Here is a 20,312-nt window from a genome sequence, read left to right on the forward strand (position 1 = left end):
CTAGAATTTCCCAACTCCATTTCTCTCAGTCCCATGTCCCTATCTAATAGTTAAAAGATCCTATTATACCTGCCTCCGCCACTGTTGCCAGCAGCGCATTACATGCACCCACAACTCTAAGTGAAGAATGCCTCTTACATTCCTCCCCCCACCCCCCCAAGCATCTTAAAACTGTGGCCCCTTGCATTTCAGTCTGGGGAAAAGGCCTCTGGCCATCCACAGGATTAATGCCCCTCATCATCTTGGACAGAGGTCAGATAGCCTCAGATTTAAAATTTAACCACCGACTCCAACCTCAAGGAGGAAGTTTCAACCATCCTCTGCATGAACCTCACCCTCATGATCTGGGCTCCAGTTTCACGTCAGAGGTCCCAGCACAGGGAGTGCGGATTGCAAAATTACAAACAGAGCAAGCAAGTCTTGGTGGCCCAAGTGGGCAGATGATGAGCTGAAGGGAACTAGTTTTCCATTCACTGGCACATACCCAGGATCGGCAACAGTGGCAGCAGGGGAACAACTTCTCCCTGCTTCCAGCACGCCAACCATCCCCTCTCCTTGCTGTTTTTCCTGGTGCCAGCTGTGCCACAGTTGCCAAGTACCATTCCTGAATTCCTCTTCCACCCCCCCAACCCATCACCCCCACCAACATGAATCCACCTACATGTCCTGAGCAAGCTCAACAGTACATGGCCAAGAAAACAAAGAGAGCCAATGGTTCTGATTTGTCATCTCCAATGTGCAGCAATATGCAAATCACTGGCACCACAGGAAGCCCTGGGTAGAACAGACCAATCAGTTACTGAAGCTGCTGGAAAGACAGAGGAGGGGAGTTGCTGAGAGGTGTTTCTTCCCCCCACCCTCCCCACCCTTGGATGACCGCCGAGGACAGATGTGAGGGGAGATGACACAAGGCAGATGACATAAAAGTTGGAGATGTTATGGGGTGCAGAGCTGGGCAGAAAAGTGGCAGATGGCATCAAGTGTGAAGTGATACAATTTGGAAGGACAAATTTGGAAGGACAAGACAGAGGAATGGGCTAATGTTGTGGAAAACAGAGCGACCTTGGGGTCCAAATCGACAGATCTCTCAAGGTTGGTGCGTAGGCTGATAGAGCAGTTAAAAAGGCTTATGGAAGGCTGGTCTTCATTTGTCAAGGGATTGAGATCCGAACCAAGAGGTCATGTTGCAGCTCTATAAAACTCTGGTTAGACCACACTTGGAGTATTGTGTTCAGTTCTGGCCGCCACATTATAGGAAGGACGTGGAAGCTTTGGAGAGGGTGCAGAGGAGATTCACCAGGATGGTGCCTGGATTGGAGAACGTGTCCTTTGAGGTGAGGTTAATAGAGTTAGGGCTTTTCTCTGGAGTGAAGGAGGAGAAAAGGTTTATTTAATAGAGGTCTACAAGATTCTGACAGGCATAGACAAGGTAGATTGTCAGTTTCAAGGAGACATTCGGGGTCAGTTCTCCCCCGCACCCCCCCCCCACCCCAAACAAAGCAGTGGGTGCCTGGAATGCATTGCCAGGGGTGGTGGAGACTGGTACAATAGCGATATTTAAAAGGCTCTGAGACAGACACACAGATACAGTATACATAGTGGGTTATGGGTGTGAGGATGGGAAGGTTTAGATTGTTAAGCAGGTTTATCTAGGTCAGCACAACATCATGGGGCCAAAGGGCCTGTACTGTGCTGGAATGTTCCAAAAGATCTATCATTATTTTCATTATTTATTGCAATATTGTGGCCGCCCTTCGCAGCTCCCCCACGTGGCCTCACAAAATGAAGGACGAATTCGACGATCCAGCAGGCTGCACGAGGCCCACAGCGCTGCCCTCCAATTGGCCACGACTAAAAGAGCTTAACTGGCCAATCAGGGAAAGCAGATCACAAACACACCAATCTGTGCTGAAGGGGTTTTGACCACGCCCCTCAGCTTTAGAATAAAAGCAGGGCTGTGAGCCCAATAAAGCTCAGTGTTAATTAACTCCACTCAACTGGGTTCATGTCGTTCTTTCTGCGAACAGCATGTTCTTTCTGAGCTAACCAACATCCAGCTATAACCTCTCCTGTGCTAAAGGCTCAACAGAACCATAGCTTAACATTTATAGTCCTTTCCAAATCGTTCTTGAATTGATCAGGGTCTGAAGTAACAATAGATTCAGAGCAAGCAGGGCCAGCCAATTTAATGCCCTGAAGTACATACATACATCAGTCTAAATGATTCCTCTGGCAAACAGGTCCTTGGAGTCAGAAATAACATAACAAAAACAGGTCCTTGGGGCCAAAACAATACTATAAGTTATGGGAGAGAAAGTAGGCCATTCAGCCCATCAAATCTACACCACCATTCCATCAGCTGACCCATTCTCCACTCAGCCCCACTCCACGGCCTTCACCCGATAACCTTGATGCCCTGACTATTCAGATACCGATTAATCTCTGATTTAAATACACCCAACGACATGGCCTCCACAGCTGCTCGTGGCAGCAAATTCCAGATGTCACAACTCTCTGACCAAAGAAATTCCTCCGCACCTCTGTTTTAAATGGGTGCCCTTCGATCCTGAAGTTTGCCCTCTTGTCTGAGACTCCCCCTACCATGGGAAACCACTTTGCTACATCTACTCTGTCCAGGCCTTTCAACATTCAAAATACTTCTGATGTCCCCCCCTCACCATTCTTCTGAGTGCAGACTAAGAGCTGTCAAAAATTCTTCATATGCAAATCCCTTCATTCCACGAATCACCCTTGCGAATCTTCTCTGAACATATCCAAGTTTTTTTTTATTTTTTTATTTTTCACACCATAAACCACATTAACCATGATACATACATTTTCCTTTTCAAATATATACAGTGCCATTTTCTCCCACCCCCCTCCATCCACCCATCCCACCCTCCCTACCTCCACCCCCCCCCGTCCATTTAAAGTACAAAATCTAGGATACATTAAACCAGTCAAACAATGTTGTCATTCAATAAAAATAAACAAGAAATTCCACTGAGTCAATTCTTTTCATTTCCTTCTCCTTTCGTTAATTTAGGTAGTGAATGTCCCCGGTAGGTTTTCTCTATTGTGTTTCATGTAAGGCTCCCATATTTGTTCAAATATTTCAATATTATTTCTTAAACTATGTGTTATTTTTTCTAATGGAATACATTTATTCATTTCTATATACCATTGTTGTATTTTCAAATTATCTTCCAATTTCCAGGTTGACATAATACATTTTTTTGCTACGGCTAGAGCTATCTTAACAAATCTTTTTTGTGCACCATCCAAATCAATTCCAAATTCATTGTTTATTACGTAACTTAGGAGGAAGATCTCTGGATTCTTTGGTATATTGTTTTCTGTAATTTTATTTAATATTTGGTTTAGATCTTCCCAAAATTTTTCTACTTTCTCACATGTCCAGATTGCATGAATTGTTGCTCCCATTTCTTTTTTACATCGAAAACATCTATCAGATACTGTTGGGTCCCATTTATTTAACTTTTGAGGTGTAATGTATAGCCTGTGTATCCAGTTATATTGTATCATACGTAACCTCGTATTTATTGTATTTCTCATCGTTCCAGAACATAACTTCTCCCATGTTTCCTTTTTTATCTTTATATTTAAATCTTGTTCCCATTTTTGTTTAGTTTTACCATTTGATTCCTCATTCTACTTTTCTTGCAGTAGAATATACATATTTGTTATAAATCTTTTGATTATCATTGTATCTGTAATCACATATTCAAAGTTACTTCCCTCTGGTAAACTCAGACTGCTTCCTAATTTGTCCTTCAAGTAGGATCTCAATTGGTAATATGCCAGCACTGTATCTTGAGTTATATTGTATTTATCTTTCATTTGTTCAAAGGATAATAATCTATTTCCTTAAAAAAAAATTTCTATTCTTTTGATCCCTTTTTTCTCCCATTCTCTAAAGGAAAGGTTATCTATTGTAAAAGGGAGTAACTTATTTTGCGTCAATATTAGTTTTGGTAATTGATAATTTGTTTTATTCTTTTCTACATGAATCTTCTTCCAAATATTGAGTAGATGATGTAATACTGGAGAACTTCTATGTTGTACCAATTTTTCATCCCATTTATATAATATGTGTTCAGGTATCTTTTCCCCTATTTTATCTATTTCTAATCTAGTCCAATCTGGCTTTTCCCTTGTTTGATAAAAATCTGATAGGTATCTTAATTGTGCGGCTCTATAATAATTTTTAAAGTTTGGCAGTTGTAAGCCTCCTTGTTTATACCATTCTGTTAATTTATCTAGTGCTATCCTCGGTTTCCCCCCTTCCCATAAAAATTTCCTTATTATTTTCTTTAACTCCTTGAAGAATTTCTCTGTCAAGTGTATTGGCAATGCCTGAAATAGGTATAATATCCTTGGGAAAATGTTCATTTTAATACAGTTTATCCTTCCTATTAGTGTTAGTGGTAAATCTTTCCAATGCTCTAAATCGTCCTCTAATTTTTTCATTAGTGGATAATAATTGAGTTTATATAGTTGGCCGAGATTTTTATTTATTTGTATACCTTGGTATCTTATTGCTTACATTTGCCATCTGAATGGTGATTCTTTCTTAAATTTTGAGAAATCCGCATTATTCATAGGCATTGCTTCACTTTTATTTACGTTAATCTTGTAACCCGACACTTCTCCATATTCCTTCAATTTCTTATATAATTATTTTATTGATAGTTCCGGTTCTGTTAAGTATACTATAACATCATCCGCAAATAAACTGATTTTATATTCCTTGTCTTTTATTTTTATCCCTTTTATATTATTTTCTGTTCTTATCAATTCTGCTAGTGGTTCTATAGCTAACGCGAACAATAAGGGTGATAGTGGGCATCCCTGTTGACCTGCTTAAGTTAAATTGCTTTGATATATATCCATTTACTGTCACTTTCGCCAATGGTCCCTTATATAATGCTTTAATCCAATTAATATACTTCTCTATTAAACTGAATTTTTGCAATACTTTTAATAAATTATTCCATTCTACTCTGTCAAAGGCCTTCTCTGCATCTAAAGCAACTGCTACTGTTGGCGCTTTACTCCCTTCTACTGCATGAATTAAGTTAATAAATTTACAAATATTGTCTGTTGTGTGTCTTTTTTTAATAAATCCAGTTTGGTCTAGATTTACCATTTTTGGTACATACTCTGCTAATCTGTTTGCTAATAGTTTAGCTATTATCTTATAATCTGTGTTAAGTAATGATATTGGTCTCTATGACGCTGGTGCGAGTGGATCTTTCCCTTGCTTTAGTATTACTGTAATTATTGCTGTTTTACATGAATCTGGTAAGCTTTGCGTTTTATCAATCTGGTTAATTACTTGCAGGAGGGGAGGAATTAATAAATCTTTAAATGTTTTATAGAATTCTATTGGGAATCCATCCTCTCCTGGTGTTTCATTATTTGGTAATTTTTTTATTATCTCTTGTATTTCTACTATTTCAAATGGTTCTGTTAATTTATTTTGTTCCTCTATTTGTAGTTTTGGTAGTTCAATTTTAGTTAGAAATTCATCTATTTTCCCTTCTTTCCCTTCATTTTCAGTTTGGTATAATTGTTCATAGAATTCTCTAAAGTTTTCCTTGATCTCCTTTGGATTATATGTGATTTGTGTCTTTTTTCCTTCATGCCAATACCATTTTCTTAGCTTGTTCTGTCTTAAGCTGCCATGCTAGAATTTTGTGCATTTTTTCCCCTAGTTCATAATATTTCTGTATTGTCTTCATTATATTCTTCTCCACCTTATATGTTTGTAGTGTTTCATATTTTATTTTTTTATCTGCCAATTCTCTTCTTTTAGTTGTATCTTCCTTCATTGCTAATTCTTTTTCTATATTTACTATTTCCCGTTCCAACTGCTCTGTTTCCTGATTATAGTCCTTCTTCATCTTGGTTACATAACTTATTATTTGCCCTCTAATGAACGCTTTCATTGCATCCCATAGTATAAACTTATCTTTCACTGATTCCGTATTTATTTCAAAATACATTTTAATTTGTCTTTCAATTAATTCTTTAAAATCCTGCCTTTTGAGTAACATGGAGTTTAATCTCCATCTATACATTCTTGGAAGGATGTCCTCTAACTTTATTGCCAATATTAAGGGTGAATGGTCCGATAATATTCTAGCTTTATATTCTGTTTTTCTTACTCTATCTTGCATACGAGCTGATAACAAAAATAGGTCTATTCTTGAGTATGTTTTATGTCTAGCCGAGTAATATGAATATTCCTTTTCCTTTGGGTGTTGTTTCCTCCATATATGCAAAAGTTGCATTTCATCCATCGATTTAATTATAAATTTGGTTACCTTGTTCTTTCTGTTAATTTTTTTCCCAGTTTTGTCCATATTTGAATCCAAATTCAGGTTGAAATCCCCTCCTATTAATATGTTCCCTTGCGTATCTGCTATCTTCAAAAAAATATCTTGCATAAACTTTTGTTCTTCTTCGTTAGGTGAATATAAATTGAGTAGATTCCAAAACTCCGAATATATCTGACATTTTATCATTACATATCTCCCTGCTGGATCTATTATTTCCTCTTCTATTTTAATTGGCACATTTTTACTAATTAATATAGCTACTCCTCTTGCTTCTGAATTATATGACGCTGCTGTTACGTGTCCTACCCAATCTCTCTTTAATTTCTTGTGCTCCAATTCAGTTAAATGTGTTTCTTGCACAAATGCTATATCAATTTTTTTCTTTTCTCAGTAAATTTAGCAGTTTCTTTCTTTTAATTTGGTTATGTATTCTGTTAATATTTAAAGTCATATAGTTCAGCGTAGCCATTTTATACTTTGTTTATCTTCCCTTACCATTTGTCCATCATCACCTTTCCTTCTTATCCATTTCTGCTTTCTTGTTTTGAACACTTTATAAGACAACATTTCTAAAACATCAAACATTTTCCTTATTCTCCTATTTAAAACTTCTTTAACCCCATTCTCCCCTCCCCCTCCTGAGTTGTCCTTTATCCCTTGTCGGACAACCACATCTCCCCTCTCCATTTGGATTTGCGAATTCACTCGCAAACGTCAGCTGATTTTGCAGTGACCGTAACTCCTCCCCACCCAGCCCCCCCACAGAAAAGATTTCAATTTTCATATGTAACAAAGGTCCCTCTTTTAATTCCCTCCTTATTCCCTCTATTCCATTTCCCTCCCTTATTAATTCTTGTCTATACTCTATATATTTTCCTCTAAATACAGATACATTCATGTACGCACACTATATATATACACACATATACCCCTTTACACACATACATATAGATCGTGGTCATTTCTACTCTTATTACGTCTTCATCTCTCTGCTTGTTTTGTAGTTGTTCTGCAAATTTCCTTGCTTCCTCTGGATCCGAGAATAGTCTGTTTTGTTGCCCTGGAATAATTATTTTAAGTACCGCTGGGTACCTTAACATAAATTTATATCCTTTTTTCCATAAGATCATTTTCGCCTTATTGAACTCCTTCCTCTTCTTCAGGAGTTCAAAACTTATGTCTGGATAGAAAAAAATTCTTTGACCTTTATATTCCAGTGGCTTTTTGTCCTCTCTTACTTTCTTCATTGCTTTCTCCAATATATTTTCTCTTGTTGTATATCTTAAGAATTTTACTAAAATAGATCTTGGTTTTTGCTGCAGTTGTGGTTTTGGGGCTAAAGTTCTATGTGCCCTCTCTATTTCCATTTCTTCCTGTAATTCTGGTCTTTCCAGGACCCTGGGGATCCAATCTTTTATAAATTCTCTCATATTCTTGCCTTCTTCATCTTCCTTAAGGCCCACTATCTTTATATTATTTCTTCTATTATAGTTTTCTATTATATCTATCTTCTGAGCTAACAGCTCCTGTGCCTCTTTAGCTTTTTTATTAGATTCTTCTCATTTCTTTTTTAAGTCTTCTACTTCCATATCTACAAATGTTTCTCGTTTTTCCATATTTTCCACTCTTTTTGCCAATTCTGATATGGCCACTTCCATTTTATTCATTCTTTCTTCTGCATTCTTAATTCTTCTTTTTATCTCATCAAATTCTTGTAATTGCCATTCTTTCACTGATTCCATATATTCTTTAAAAAAGATACATCCATTGTCCTGCTTTTCTCTTCTTCTTCCACTTCTTTCTGTTCTTCTTCTTCTTCCTCTGGATTGACCATCTGTTGTTTCCTTGTTTTCTTTTTACCCTCTTCTTTCTTGTTGTCGTTATTGTCTGTGTTCTGCACCTGCTGCTGTGCTGCAGGTGTCTCTCTCAGCTGTGGAGATCGACTCCGCAGCTGTTCCCCCCTCCCGTCAGTGTGTTTTTTTTCATGCGCATGCGCGGTTGCGCACTTTTACTTGGCTCTGCGAGCCATTTTTGTAGTCCCGAGCCCGGGACTTCCACTGACCTGTGGGAGCGGGCTTCTCTCTCCGCGGCGGGCCTCCTCGGACAGGTAAGGCCTTCACCTTCTTCTTCCGACGTCTTTCCTTCTTTTCTTCCCGTTGTTTTTGGTTTTTCTTTCTTCGCTGCCATTTTCTCTACACTTTTACTTTCACTTTGTTCTGGTTTTTAAGTTTGTGCCTTTGCTTTTTCTCTTATCTTTTTTTAACTTTTCTGGAGAGGGCTGGAGTTCCCCTACCGGCCACTACTCCATCTCGTGACTCCCTCGAACATATCCAAGTTGATATCCTGAGAGAATCTGCATTTGGCCCATACCCCTCTAAAGCTTTCCTGTTCATGTATCTGTTTAGAGTTAAACAGGAAAGTCTGCAGATGCTGAGATGGCAATGCAATACAATACACAAACATGCTGGAGAAACTCAGCAGGTCACCCGATATCTGTAGAAACCAAAGGGTAACCAACATTTCGGGGTTGAGCCCTTCATCAAGGCATGAACAAAAAGCAGGCAGGTGCCTGAATGAAAAGGTGGTGGGCGGAGCAGAGGAGGGAAGAAGGGGCTGGGGGAGCAGCATACGCCAACAGGCAAGAGGTCACAGATAGATATCATCAAGTTTATCGACACCTGACTACACAAGTACAACCCGACAAAACAGCGTTCTCCAGTCCTCAGTTCAAAATGCACAGACACATAACCAGACATAGTACACATGCAGACAAACAATACACACACAGGGCAAGTTTTCATCCATACAGGGAGCCAATGGTGGTTTTATTTGAGATCTTGCAACCTTGGGGTCTGCACCCAAGATGACGGCGCCTATTTATCAGCAGCTGCCACCATACTCCGAGAAAGTGGAGGACTGAAGCAGGGCACCACAGGTCAGGAAAATAACCCCGTCTGAGAAAGAGAAGCACAAGAGACGACCCACAGGACTGTGACCACAGAGATGGACCAGTGAAGAGGCTCTGTGGCTGAGGGACCAGTGCAAGCGGTGGCCTGCTGAAGCTGCTGTTGGGAGACTCGCACCTGGCTGCGGACTGCCGGGGACTGGATCGAAATGACCAAAGGAGTACCAGATATCAGAACCAGGAATGAGGGGGTGCCAAGGGCACTGAAGAGTTCCTGTCCGTGTTGGAGGTTCTTATCTGGAGCTCGGGTCAGGACTGGACTCAGGGTGGCTGCGGAAGTTCTTGAGGTGAATCTACGGGCACTCAGTGACTCTGGGGGACTCTTCTCTGACAGTAAGAAGTGTGAGAGGCACTTAGGCACTGGTGACGAATCTGTCTGCAACAGGCAAAAATAAATTTCATGTGATAGGAAACTGTTTTATTACTGTGATAACACATTGATCTTGAGTCTCGGAGGGTGAGGGTGAGCCGTTCCTTTGGTCGTTCAGCGTTCTCACTGCCTGTGGGAAGAAGCTGTTCCTCAGCCTGGTGGTGCTGGCTCTGATCCTCCTGCGTCTCTTACCCATATGGGTATGGATATGAGGGCAGAAGAGAGAGGCTGAGAAGTGATAGGATGAGGGGGTAGCTCACTGAATGGAGAGGGCAGGTTGGAGAACGCCCAGACAGAATATTAGATGTTGTTCTTCCAATTTGCGAAAAGTTTTGGTTTGGCAGTGTATAAGGCCATGGATAGACATGTCGGTGTGGGAAATGGGTGTGGAATTGAAATGGTTAGCCTGACGAAACAATGCCCCAGCCTCTGCGACAGAGAAAAATGCAGGAGATGACCACTGCAGATTCACACCTGATCCGCTGCAGCGCTTTTGCAGAGATCGAAGGGTCTTTCAGTCACTGCAATTGCAAATGCCACTTCCTTTGGCACCTCATCCCACATAACAACTAGCCTGTGAGGTCACAGGTCCTCTTTAAATCTTTCCCCTCTCACCTTAAATTTGTACTGGGGAAAAGACTAACCATTCTGTGCCCCTCACGATTGTATAAGTTTCAATGTATACTCATGTTATTGGTTCATCTGGCTGAAGCAAGACTGTTTGGCTGAAGCAAGACTCTCCATGCATTTGTACATAATTTATATAATAAACTTTCAATAATGCACAAACCACCCCCCCCCCCCCCCCCAAGGTTCCCCTTCAACCTCCTATGCTTCAGGGGGAAAGACCCGGTCTATCCAGCCTCTGCATCAGATCCAGAGGACAGTCCAGAGGGTGATTAAAACTGCTGAAAAGATCACTGGGCTCTCCCTTCCCTCTTTCATCGATGTCTACAGGGAGCAATGCTTAAAGAGGGCTCTGAGAACCATCAATCAGTTTGCAGAATCTTTGACACACTACATCCAAGAAAGAGGTACTGGAATACAAAAGCCAGGACTGCTTCATTTGGGAAACTGGTTCTTCCTGCAAGCTATGAGACGGTTGAACAATCCGAGAAGCCCATAAATTATTTTGATATTTATTTGGATCGCTTTGTATTCATGTTGTTTGTGTGTTGGGAGTACTGAATATGAGCCCTATGGTCGGGTTGTGTAGCTACGATCAGATAACTATAAAAGTGGACTCTCCTTGCAACTCAAGCCTTCATCCTCATGGATCTTTCTTGCCCCTTTTCTAACTTTATGACTTCCTTGGTATCGATATTCAAACTGCAGTCTCACCACACCTCTTGAACTGGAGGGGGTGGGGGGGGGGGGGGGGGGAAAGGAAGGCAATGGTTATCGGTGCCATAACCTTCCCCACGGATGCAAGCAACTCAAGGAAATGGTAACATCCTGCTGCCACAAGTGCACTTTCTATTTAAAAGTCTCCATGAGCTGGAAGAAGGCCCTTCTGCTAACTATCAAGTATGATTCCCATTCTCCCCATTTCATTCTCCCCACATTCCCTTCAATTTCTCTCCCCCCACCCCCCGGGACAATTTACAGTGCCTGAATAATTGATACATCTTTGGGAATGGGGACAGCCTTAGTGATAACAGGTAAACTCCACCCAGAGGTTGAGGTCGGCATTGCATCCAGGTTCTCGGAGCTGTATGCCAACAGTTCTGTTAATTGTTACACTGCACTGATCTCCTATAGGTTACATGGTCACCATTACTGAAACCTGCATCATTCCCAATGTCATTAATTGCTTGGTTATAGCTCACTCTGGAGCATTTCCAAGTTCTGGACACAACACAGGGCAGACATAATGAGAGTTCCTGGAGAAACTCAGTAGGTCACAAAGCATACTTTATAGAGCAAAGATAAAGATATATAACCAACATTTCAGGCTTGAGCCCTTCATCAAGATTTTAGCAAAATCTAGGCAGGTGCCCAAACAAAATGAATGGGGGAAAAGGGGCAGGGGAAGGAGCATAGGCCAACAGACAAGAGGTAATAGTTGGATAAGGGAGGGAGGGAACACCAGAAAATGGGGGGGGGGGGGGGGGGGGGAAACGGGTGGCTCTGTAAATTGAGAGGGAAGGGGGTGGAGAGCAAGAGGAAAAATGACCAAGGGATAGGGAAAAGAGGGAAAACTAGGTGTGGACTAGCAGAAACCGATGCCAATTTACGGATGGCTTCATCTGGCAGTAAATGATGCATTATCAGACACGTTAGTGCAAGAGTGAGGCGTAGAATTTAAATGGTCAGCAAGTCACGTATCATTTATAGGAAGTCAAGGATATACAACATTTCGGGCTTGAGCCCATCAACAGGAAGGTCCAAGAGGAGGACAGAGGTGGATACAGGTGAGAGGGTAGATCAGCTGATAAGTGATGGGGAGGGGCTAGCCCTCTGAAAGGAAAAGGATGGGGAGACGGGACGCAGACTGGGAGATATCGTTTCGTTGAGCACCTTCACTCCAGTAAAAGGGATCTCCCAGTGTCCAACCGTTTTAATTCCACACACCGTTCCCACACCGACATTCCCATCCAGAGTGTAGTGTAGTACACAAAAGTGCTGGAGAAACTCAGTAAGTCATGCAGCATCTAGTCCAAGACAAGCCTCTCCGTCTTCGCTTTCCGCAGGGACGGCTCCCTCCACCACCCATCCCTTCCTACCATTGGCCCCTGTGACTGCAGGAAATGCTACACTTTCACCCACACCTCCTCCCTTATCACTATTCTGGGGCCTAAACAGTCCTTCCAAATGAAGTAACTAACTTCACACTACTGTATTTGGTGCTCCTGTTGTGGTCTTCTCTACATTGGGGACTGGGCACAAACTGGGAGATCATTTCATGAGTGCCTTTTGCTCTGTCTGCTGCAATAACGGAGACCTCCCAGTGCCTCCCCCTCTTTTTAACTCCACATCTCATTCCTACACTGAGCAGAAAATCACCCACAAACCACAGAGGGAAATTTACACCATGGAGAGCAAATTGAGACACAATAGTGGGCTGCACTCGAGCCTAATCTGCCATCAGATAAGATCACAGACAATCTGATTTTGAGAGTCACTACCTCTGAGGATTTTTCCTAGACCCAACACACCAAAGGAATCGTGAAGAAAGCAAGTCAGCACCTTTATTTCCTCAGAGTTTGCGGAGATTTGGAATGACATCAGAAACCCTGGCAAATTTCTACACATGTGTAGAGGAAAGTGTGCTGACTGGCTGTATCATGGTCTGGTATGGGGACACCAACATTTCCCCCCCCCCCCCCCACAAAAGCGGAAAGTCCTGCAAAAGGGAGTGGACACAACCCAGGACATCACAGGCAAAACTCTCCCAAACATTGAGAACATGAACAGGAAACTCTGCCATCGGAGAACAGCAGTAATCATCAAGGACCCACACCACCCAATACACACTCTGTTTTCGCTGCTACCTTCAGGAAAGAGGCATAACTTCCGCAAGATTCATGGCACCAGGTTCAGGAACAGCTGCTACCCCTCCACCATCAGACTCCTTAACAAGAAACTCAATCAAGGCCTCATTTAAGGACATTTACTTTTACACATTGATTTTTTTTTCCTCTCTGTATTGCAGTTTGTTTACATTTTTTTTATTTTTCCCCACTACCAATAAGTGGTAATTCTGCCTGGCCCGCAGGAAAAGGAATCTCAGGGTTGCATGTGATGTCATGTATGTACTCTGACAATAAATCTGAAAACTGATTTTGTTCTATGTTCTCTCCAGGCTCAATGACCAATCTCATCTCTCAAAGATGCACAAGATCACAAGAAGACGGTCTTCCTCTTAGCTGGCCTACTATCAGAAGACTGGTAGGAGGTGCATTTAAAGCTTTAGACCAATGTCCCACTGGGGAACACATAGTAATATCTGCCCTGCCAGAATCCTAAATTCTTCAAAGGTACACTAACGAACTTGGCGTACCTGCTGTTTAATCTGGCGCTGAGAAACAAGAGGAGGAGGAGGTTGCAATGTCAGAACTCATTCCACAGAACAATGTCACATACAGGAGAAAAGCTTCTTCCTTCTGTCAAAGGAATATCACCTTAGCTCGTGAAAAGATTTACTGATGGAAACAGCATGTACAGATACTGTCACATAATAAAACAGAAATCTAATATTACATGAAAATGAGAGGGGATATTATAGAAATGTATAAAATTATGAAAGGAAAGAGAAAAAAATAGAGGTAGGCAAGTTGTTTCTACTGGTGGGGGACACCAGGACTAGGGGATATAGCCTCAAGATTCAGGTTACAGGTACAATCCTTTATCCGGACATCTAAAATCTGGAAAGCTCCAAAATCCAGCAAGTCGGGCGGGCGAAGGGGAGACCGGCGGCACGAGTCGGGCGGGCGAAGGGGAGACTGGCGGCACGAGTCGGGCGGGCGAAGGGGAGACCGGCGGCACGAGTCGGGCGGGCGAAGGGGAGACCGGCGGCACGAGTCGGGCGGGCGAAGGGGAGACCGGCGGCACGAGTCGGGCGGGCGAAGGGGAGACCGGCGGCACGAGTCGGGCGGGCGAAGGGGAGACCGGCGGCACGAGTCGGGCGGGCGAAGGGGAGACCGGCGGCACGAGTCTGGCAGGTGAGGGGGTGTGGGGAGACGGCAGCACGACTGGAAGGGGGGTGGGGGTGGATACGGCAGCATAACTTGGGTGGGCTTAAATCTGGCTTTCTGAAATCTGGAAAAATCCAAAATTCGGAACACCCTGTCCCCCAAGGGTTCCGGATAAATCTACCTGTAGTAGATTTAGGAAGGAGATGATGAGGAACTGCTTTTTCCAGAGGATGAATCTATGAAATTCACTGCCCATTGAAGCAGTGGAGGCGAGCGACCTCAGTAAATATATTTAAGACAAGGTTGGATAGATTTTTACATGGGTGGGGAACTAATGGATTGGTGGGGGGGGGGGGGGGGGGGAAGGGCAGGTAGGTGCTGCCCATCATCAGATCAACCATGATCTCATTGAATGGTTGAGCAGGGTCAACGGGTCAGATGACCTACTTCTGGTCTTTTCACCTGCAGCATTGCCTGACGCCCGTCACATTCAGAGACAGAGTAGCAAAATGGAATCCGCCCAGAGTCACCGAATGTCCGTGGATCAGGATTCGCCTCCAGTGCTCTCGCAGCCTCTGCAGTCGCACAAGACTCCTGCTCAATTCAAACCGTCAGCAACCCGAGGCCAGATCCATAGTGAGGAAGCCTTTATCACCCATGCCCTTTTGGGAACCCTCCTTGTCCTCAGCATCCCCTCAAATCCCAGTTCCGACGCCTGGTACTGATGAACCAGTCTCCAGCAGCCCACAGCCGGGTGTGAGCCCTTCGACCTCAAGTCACTGCAAGTCGCCAACAGCTCACCTCCTGTGTGTGCCCTTCCACTGCAGAGGCCCTTGCTGCTCTACCACAGTGGTCACCATCTTTAAGGTCATCTCCTCTGCTGCTCCTTCTCAATGGGGCTATTCTCCCCATTACTGGTGCCCTATCCCAGTCCATTGCCAAACACAGGTGCCACATCTTGGGCCCAGACCCCACAGTCGCAGGGTTTTAAAACATCGTCAGCTCCTTTAACAGGCGTTTAAAGCCTGCATGGAACCATCAGCAGCAGGACTGGGCAGTAGTACCCCACAGGAGATCTCTGTGTCTCTGCTCTCTCCGGTCTGCACCAGCTGCAATGCTTCCATTCCAGCAGTTCCCACAGTGCCACCATTTTTTTGCATCATATAACCATATAACAATTTACAGTATGGAAACAGGCCATATCGGCCCTTCTAGTCTGCACCGATTTACGTGAAACTCCACTAGTTCCACCTACCCACTCCCTTGCCCATAACCCTCTAACCGCCTCACATCCATGTACTCATCTAACCTCTACTTAAATGACAGAATTGACCCTGCTGCAACCACCTCTTCCACTCAGCCACCACTCTCTGAGTGAAGAAGCATCCTCTTATATTACTCCTAATATACCTAACCCTTAACATGACCCCTTGTTCCAATCTCCCCTACCCTCAGGGGAAAGAGCCTATTCCCTTCATAATTTTTAAATATCAAATCCCCTCTCAACCTTCAACACTCCAATGAATAAAGTCCCGGTCTACTCAATCTTTCTCTCTATTCATGATGCACTGTTTCCTGCGTTGGGATATGTCAGGAAGATGACAAAACCCAAAGCCACTTCTCTTGACGACCACAGACCAAATTCTCCAGAAATATCCAGTTTGTGGAGGACAGGTAGAGGTTTAGGGGATAAGCCATTAAAGTTTTTTTTTTAAAAACGAGCAGTGGTGCCTGGAATGCATTGCCAGAACCCTTAGTTGGGCACATGGTTGCAAAAAGAGGGCTTATGGGTGTGAGGTAGGGAAGGTTTATATTTCTAAGTAGGTTTACATAGGTCAACATATCATGGGTCAATAGGCCTGTACTGTGCTATAATTTTCTAAGAAAGTAGAAGTAAACTGTTCACTCTCAGTTGATTTACAGTAGTGTGGACACCAAGCTTGTGTGTCCAGGGGAATTACCACCACCCTACCTGGCTGCAGAGATGTCACTCTGAGTCATTACATTCAACATGCTCATCAAATACAGGAGATAAGCAGCCAATGGATATCAAGGCTTTCTGCAAAAATTCACTCTAAAACCCACCAGTTTATAAATGTAACAGTGATTCCAGATTCAACCAAAGCCTCTTCCGCCTTGTGAAAGAAAGGAAATAAAACACAAGCAGTCAGGAAAGCGAGAGATAATACTTCTACCAACACAGACAGGCAAAAACCTTGGAAATAACCAAACTGCATTTATGTAGCATCTTGAACGCACAATGTTCAATGCTCTTCAAAAAAAAACTAATGGCAGACCATCCAAAATTAGAGTAAAAGACTGGCAACTGGAGCTCATCAAGGCTCAGTTGCCACCCCTCACTAGACCCCCTGCAGTTTGTGTACTGTCCCAACTGTTCTACACATGATGCCATTGCCACCAGGCTCCACCGAGCCTTCACCCACCTGGAAAATAAAGACCCCCATGTTCAAATGTTTTTCATAGACTTAAGCTCAGCATTCAACACAATCATACCGCAGAACCTGTCGGACCCAAAAACTTTCCTCTGTAACTGGATCCTCAACTTCCTAACTGGAAGACCTGTCAGCCAGGATTGGAAACAGCACTCCAACACCATCACACTGAGCACACACCCCCCCACCTCCCCCACCCAGGGCTGCATGCTCAGCCCACTGCTGTTTACCCTGCTAACCCATGACTGCGCAGCGAGATACAGTTCTAATCACATCATCAAGTTCGCTGATGACATGACAGTGGTGGGGCTCATCATCAAAATCGATGATTCAACTTACAGAAAGGAAATGAAATCACCCATGGACTGGTGCAGAAACAACAGCCTACACTTGAATGTCAACAAGACGAAGATGGTGGTCGATATCAGGAGAGCCCAAAGGGACTACTCTCCGCTGACCATCGATGGCTCCACCGTCAAGGTAGTCAAGACCACCAAATTCCTTGGCATGCACCTGGCGGAGTATCTCTCCTGGTCCCTTAACTCCAGATCCATTGCCAAGAAGGCCCAACAATGCCGTTACTTCCTAGAGGTCAAGGCAAGTTCAGCTTCCACCCTCCACACTTATTACACATTCTGCAAAGGATGTACTAAGAGCATCCTATGTAACTGCATCATTGCCTGGTTCAGGAACTGCACCATCCCAGAATCCAAGTCCCTGTAGCAGATAGTAAAGACTGCTGAGGGGATTATCGGGGTCTCTCTCCCTGCTATGATGGACAGTTGGAACGGCCGTTGTTTGCGGAAAGCATAAACGTTGTGAAGGACTCGACACACCCATCGTGCAATCTGTTCTCCCTCCTGCCATCTGGGAAGAGGTACCAAAGTGTTCGGGCCCTCATGACCAGATTTTGAGATATCTTTCCCCCCACCCCAAGCCGGGGAATTGAGTTCAAGAGTCGAGAGGTAATGTTGCAAATCGACCAATCTCTGGTGAGACCACACTTGGAATATTGCGTTCAGTTCTATCATCTCATTATGGGAAGGGTGTGAAGTTTTGGAGAGGCTACAGAGGAAATCTCCCAGGATGTTGCCGGAAATGGAAAATAAGTTTTTTGAGGTGAGGTTAGCTGAGCTAGGGCTTTTTCTATCTGTGGTGAAGAAGGATGAGAGGTGACTTAATAGAGGCCTATAAGATTCTGAGAGGCATACAGTTAAACAGCCGGTTCTTTTATTCCCTCCCCCAAGGCAGGAGTAGCAAATACTAGAAGACATGTATTCAGTGAAGGGAGGAAAGTTTAGGGGAGACACCAAGATTTTTTTTAAATACAGAGAGTTGTTGGTGCCTGGAATGCCTTGCTGGGACTGGTGGTAGAGGCTGAAACATTCAGGACATTTAAGAGACTCTTATACGTGCACATGGATGAAAGAAAAATAGAGAGATATGAAGTGGGGGTGTTTCTTTTTTTTGGTTGGTATATATGGGTCGGTACAACATCGTGAGCCAAAGGGCCTGGACTGGGTGGTAATGTTTGATGTTTTTTGTTCACTACTACCATCAGGAAGGAGGTACAAGAGCCAGAAATCACACCCCCAATGTTAAAAAAAAAAAACAGCTTCCTCCCCTCCACCACACGATTTCAGAGTGGACAATGAACTAGATACTACCTCACTTTTTTTAAAATCTCTTTTGCACACATTTTTATTTTTCAAATATTGAATTTACAAAATTGTAATTTGTGGCAATTTTTCACCCTGTTCTGCATAATACAGCTGCCACAAAAGAACAAATTTAGTGGGACGTGTTCACAAGAAACCTGATTCTCGCTACTCTTTCAGGCACAGAAAATAACCTTTCCCTCAACCCTATTTCTAACCCTTAGTCCACATTACCTTCCAAGATCTGGATCTGTCTGGCCAGGGAAGCCGCTCCTAAAACTGAAAAGGCATCCCTATCAATTAAATTATCCAGCCAGTCATTGTTACTCACAGGATTTTAGGAAAAAGTCTCCAAACATATTCGGCAGGATTTAAACTGCTCAGCCAGTCTAAAAGAAAAAAAATTATATTTATAAATTTGGCCAGCACAGTTCGCATGGTGGTTAGCCCAGCGGTGTTACAGTGCCAACAATCAGGACTGTGGCTCCAATCCCACACTGCCTCGAAGGAATCTGCATGGGTTTCCTTCAGGTGCTCCAATTTCATCCCACCTGGGGGGGGTGGGGGGTGTGGTGAGGTCACTTGAGTGGCACGGGCTTGTAGGCCAAAAGGGCCTGTTATTGCGCTGCACGTCTAAATTTAAAAATCTGTAGGTGCCAGAATGAAACATAGAAACATAGGTGCAGGAGTCGGCCATTTGCCCCGTCAAGTCTACACCGCCATTCAATATGATCATGGCTGATCAGTACCTGGTTCCTGCCTTCTCCCCATACCCCTTTGCCACAAGGGACAAATCTAACCTACTCTTAAATATTGATAAGGAACCTGCCTCAAAAAATTCCACAGATCTACCTTTCAGTCCTAAAAAACTTCCTCCTTATCCTTAAACTGTAACCCTTAGTTCTGGTTTTCCCAACATTGGAAACAACCTACCTGCATCTAGTCTGTCTAAACCCTTAAGAATTTTATGTTTCTATAAGATCCCCCTTCAATCTTCTAAATTCCAGAGAATACAAGCCTAGTCTATCCAACCTTTCTTCATATGTGAGTCCCTCCATCCCCAGTATCAGTCTAGTGACAGTATCAGTCTAGTGAACTTCTCTGCACCCCCTCCATAGCGAGGATGTCCTTCCTCAGATAAGGCGACCAAAACTGCCTGCAGTACTCCAGGTGTGGTCTTACCAAGGCCCTGTACAGCTGTAGCAGGATCTGTATTCCTGTACTCAAATCCTCTCGCTTTGAGGCAGGTTCCTTATCAATATTTAAGAGTAGGTTAGATTTGTCCCTTGTGGCAAAGGGGTATGGGGAGAAGGCAGGAACCAGGTACTGATCAGCCATGATCATATTGAATGGCGGTGTAGACTTGACGGGGCAAATGGCCGACTCCTGCACCTATGTTTCTATGTTTCATTCTGGCACCTACAGATTTTTAAATTTAGACGTGCAGCGCAGTAACAGGCCCTTTTGGCCTACAAGCCCGTGCCACTCAAGTGACCTCACCCCACCAACATACCATTCACCCTCCTCACCGCCTGCTGCACCCACATGCCTACTTTTCAACAACTGATGCACAGCCACACCCAAGTCTCGTTGCATCTCCCCTTTTCCTAAACAGATTCCATTTATATAATAGTCCTCTTTCCTGTTCTTGCCTCCAAAGTGGATAACCTCGCGTTTATCCACATTATATTGCATCTGCCACATCTCGGCCCACTCGCCTAACTTGTCTAAATCACTCTGCACCCTCCTAGCATCCTCAACACAGCCAACCTGCCACCCAACTTCATGTCGCCTGCATATTTTGAGATATTGCTATTTATTCCCATATTCCAAAGACATAGATTAATTGGACACATGGGTGCAG

General features: G+C 43.5%; 1 protein-coding gene across 6 annotated transcripts in view; it reads right to left on the reverse strand.

The window, feature by feature from the left end:
* Positions 1 to 20,312, reverse strand: part of ubap2l (ubiquitin associated protein 2-like) — a 131,467-nt gene that overhangs the window by 99,141 nt on the left and 12,014 nt on the right. Inside the window, exon 1 of one of the 6 annotated variants that reach the window (XM_069940161.1) lies at positions 18,780 to 18,837. The exons of the other annotated variants lie outside the window; for them this stretch is intronic. The gene's annotated coding sequence lies outside the window, so the exon portion shown is untranslated. Of the gene's footprint in view, positions 1 to 18,779; positions 18,838 to 20,312 lie in introns of those variants that run through there. 6 annotated transcript variants of the gene reach the window in all.

This window comes from Narcine bancroftii, chromosome 5 (genome assembly GCF_036971445.1).
Source record: "Narcine bancroftii isolate sNarBan1 chromosome 5, sNarBan1.hap1, whole genome shotgun sequence".
Lineage (NCBI taxonomy): Eukaryota > Metazoa > Chordata > Chondrichthyes > Torpediniformes > Narcinidae > Narcine > Narcine bancroftii.